Genomic DNA, 3,335 nt, shown 5'->3' with positions numbered 1-3,335 from the left:
CAGGGTTTGGTGGCTTGGCCTGTGAGCAGTATTTTCTACCGCAGGTGATGGACTGTGCCGCCGTTCCGAGAATCGAGATCCTTCCCCAAACCCTCCCGATCCCCAATGCTATCAAGCACCTGCTGTGACGAAGTGTGACCCAGCTGAACCTCCGTGATATAGAAACGCATATCGTAACCATATTTAAGTGTACCGCCCGGAGCTCAGCGGGTCTTTCAGAGTTTTGGGGGGAAAAGCTTTTAACTTAAAGACTATGTCTTTCAAGTAACATCTAAATGAAGACAACCCGTAAAGCCCTCCTACCACCCTACACCCCCTCAGCACGCCGCCTACAACCCATGTCAGGTACAGCCCAGCTTCATTCCCAGCTCTCGCCCCCATTGGGCCTGCAGCCAGCTCTAAGAGCCAGGCTTGCCTAACACCTTCAAAAGGGTTGAAAAAATTCAAGACCAAATCCTCACAGCACTGTCCTACCCATAGTCATTTGTAATTCCTCTGAAGTCACAACACTTCTATGCAAGCTGATGAAAAGCAGCCACACCTGGTACAGCTACAACAAGCAGCTCCTGTATATTTTGTGGTTGACTGGCCATGTGTAATGTGTCATTTATGTGGTGTTCATAAGTTTCCTTTCCCAAATACGCAGAGACTCTTGTGAAAGAAAAAAAAAAACACAACAACAACAACAAACACCAAAAAAAACCCACAAAATAAACAACAAAAAAAACCCACCTCTGATTTGGTAGCAAGTAGAAAAAAAGTACACAGTGAGAGACATACAGTACATTGAAACACACTGTATATCTGCTAGAATTATGGGCAGCATTCAGGTAGAGAGGCAAAACACTGGCTTCAGACCTTGTTACAAGTCAGCAACTCCCATAGACCAGAGCAACAGAACTGACAAAGTCCTGTTTCCTGGAGCTTTTTGTCTTTTCCCTCTACAAGGCATCAGCTCTAACAGTCATTTATGGCATCTCTTCGTGGTGGATTCCTTGAACATGCAATAGCCCAGTTGGCTCACTCAGGTGCCACTCCCCAAATCAGAAATTCATCCCTTGCCTCTGCCCAGCCAATTGTTCTCACTGTAGCCTTGAGTTCATCAGACTAGAAGTTGAGGATTTGAGCAGACCATGTGCAGATGCCTTGTTTTCTTAGACAACTAAGCTGTCATGGAAACTACTGCAACTACATGATACACTTGAGTAAGAAACATACAGCCAGCTGAAACTTCAAAAAATTATCTAGTCTATCATCCTTTTCTGGGCTGGAATAAAAATAGTCTAAACAACCCACTTGAGTCTCTGCTCAAGCGAACACTTTACAGCTCTCAGAATTGGCTGGTTTCAATGTTGCACAATATTTTCCCCAATAACTAAACTACATATTCCTACTTGTGCAGGCTTAGCAGGGAATGAAGTTTTCCTGCTCTTCAATATTCGACAGAGAAGCCCTGTTTCTATGATAAATAGACAAGTGAATGTGGACTCCTAGGATCTTAACATCTTCCCTTCTACTCATAAAGTCACATAACCACAGAATGGTTTGGGTTGAAAGGGGCTTTAAAAATCATTTAGTTCCAAGTCCCTGGTATCATAAAAGATACAGCTCCAAATCCCTTAAGTCCCAGGACTGGCTGCAGTAGTGCAGTTGCTCACAGCCCATTTCCTCCTTTCCCCTAAGGGCTTGATCTCACACACCAAGAAGGAAACAAAGTTGCATGACTAGGTGCTTCCTTATTCTGTAAACAATACGGGATTAACAATAGCACTCTGTCCTTCCATTTAAATCCTCTTACATGCACGGGAAAGAACTGCTTTAGCAACGCAAAGATCATCCATTATTGTCTGCCAGAATAAACAATTTCAGAGCCTTTTAAGAAGAAATAAATTATTAATGAAATCTGCTAGCTTCTAAGTAATCTAAAAGGAAAATATAGAACATTCACTATATTGGTGACTTTTACACCTAGGATCTTTGGAAAAAGTACTTCCATGTTATAATTTGCAATGATCATGCACATTAGGTTCAAAATTTAAAAAATTAACAAACGTAAAGTATTAACTTTGTCCTTCTGCTGAACAGTTCTGCATTGTTTGCTCTATTTTCTAGTAAAAATGCAATTTGTTATTCATACCTTAAAATACACAGGATGTGGGACAAATCCAAGTTAATGTTCTTGCCTGGCCTAGAAAACCATGACAACAAACACTGGAAGATTATTTGCATTTTGTAGCTGTGCAGGTCTGTAAAACCAGAATAGCGAGGAAGGGCCATGATCAAAACCAAACAAATGGAAGCTCAAGTGTCTTTTGGTGTCTCACCCTACCCCCTGCCTCTCAGCTCCTGTCCAACTCCTTTCCAGTCAGCTTTTCTCTCACAAACATTTAGACACATGAGCAATTTCACCCTTTAACAGTCCACTGGAGGCAATGAGGCTATTCAAGCAGGGAAAGTTATTTACATACAGATAATGGAAACCTTCATCTGGAGAGCTGAACATAACTGCACATCTATCTGCAAAGCACTATGGAAATACATGGTAGTGGAGATGCAGAATCCATTTCCTAACAGTATTGTTGAATTTGGTTGTGGCCAAGGAGGAAAAATAAACTATATGATCTTGTGCAAGATTATAACAAAATTGGAAAATATTTTCTTTAAAAAAACCCAAACAATTAAGATGTAGATTTAAACGCAAAGCTCAGCACTGGAGACAAACGTTTTTTAACAAATTCCATTTAAAGCAGTCGACTTGGTTACTCACAAATACACTTTACAGCATATTTACAGGTGATAACACAGTGCTCAAGATACGTTACATTTCTACCATCATAGATAATTACTTGCAACATACTCTAAGGGAGCCCAATTTTCCAGAATTTGGACACCACCATGAGGTTTAACTACTTATGACTTTATTTCTAAGCTTACAGAGATTTTCCTTGGAAGAGGACTAAGGCACCCTTTCCTGCTATGAAAATTATAAAGATTCAAAAAAGAGAATGATCTAATGTTCTTTCCACAAACACGTTATTAAGGGAAAAGTATCTCATGCAATATCAGTTATAAGACTTTTTAAAATTATCCTGCTTAGCAGTTAACGTGAATTCACCACATAGAAGTATCAGTCCACATCAAGGAGCCCCCACTGCGAAAAGAAGAATGCCCAGCAGAAAACTCAGGTCCAGCGAAGGGCCTCGGGAGGGGGGGCGGGGGGAAGCGCCTGCTCCCAAATGCAGCCCACGAACGTCCCAGTTGCTCCAGGTAGAGCGGCCCCACTGCTTTCCTGGGGGTCCCGGCGAAGGGAGCGAGAGTCAGCGGTACGGCCGGCG

General features: G+C 41.9%; 1 protein-coding gene across 1 annotated transcript in view; it reads right to left on the bottom strand.

Moving 5' to 3' along the window:
* The window catches only part of IFT140 (intraflagellar transport 140), a 94,235-nt gene extending 91,022 nt beyond the window's left edge, over positions 1-3,213 (bottom strand). The window contains exon 1 of the mRNA XM_005425191.3: positions 3,116-3,213. The gene's annotated coding sequence lies outside the window, so the exon portion shown is untranslated. The remainder of the gene's footprint in view (positions 1-3,115) is intronic.
* Positions 3,214-3,335: the final 122 nt, after the last annotated feature.

Source organism: Geospiza fortis, unplaced genomic scaffold (assembly GCF_000277835.1).
Source record: "Geospiza fortis unplaced genomic scaffold, GeoFor_1.0 scaffold114, whole genome shotgun sequence".
Lineage (NCBI taxonomy): Eukaryota > Metazoa > Chordata > Aves > Passeriformes > Thraupidae > Geospiza > Geospiza fortis.
Note: the sequence above shows the minus strand (reverse complement) of the source record. Positions and strands in the feature narration are given on the sequence as shown.